This window comes from Phoxinus phoxinus (genome assembly GCF_949152265.1).
Source record: "Phoxinus phoxinus genome assembly, chromosome: 21".
NCBI classification, from domain to species: Eukaryota; Metazoa; Chordata; class Actinopteri; order Cypriniformes; family Leuciscidae; genus Phoxinus; species Phoxinus phoxinus.
This window is the reverse complement of record NC_136896.1, coordinates 572524-573123: the sequence shown is the minus strand read 5'-3', so window position 1 is coordinate 573123 and position 600 is coordinate 572524.

Sequence of the window (600 nt, the reverse complement as noted above, 5' to 3'; positions counted from 1 at the left end):
AGGCAATATCAATCTGACTGTGAGGACACTTTTTTGTCTTTTCTGCGAGGTGAATATTACATTAACATGATCCAGCGTTCCTCATCCAGATCAAATCTGTGCGCGACTGCAGAAACACGTCCAGATCCGTGAAGCAGACGCACACTCTTCACCATCACACACTATCACTGTTTTGGGTCATATTTTGAATTAGATTATAGGTTTAAAATGTTCTGTTTTCTATGGAAGCTTGTTTTTCACTTTGATTTTAGCAAAAGTTTTAGTAATTTTCTTCTTCTTCGTCATTTCGTCATATTAATTTAGTTTTTATTTATTTGTAGTTTATTTAGTTTCAGTTATTTTAGTAATTCAAGTTAAACTAAATAAAAATGAGAAACCTTTCTGTGGCAATTTTATGAAAAAAAATAAAAAAATGTTTTTTAAATATTTTACTTTGTATTTGGTTTTCAATAAACACAAACGTTTTTCATTGGTTAGTTTTAGTTAACACAGTTTGAGATTAATTAATTTAGAGGCAGAATTATATCGAAGCATTGATGTACAGACCAACATGAAAATCTCAGTATGAGGCTGAAACTACAGAAGACTACAGGAGACTAC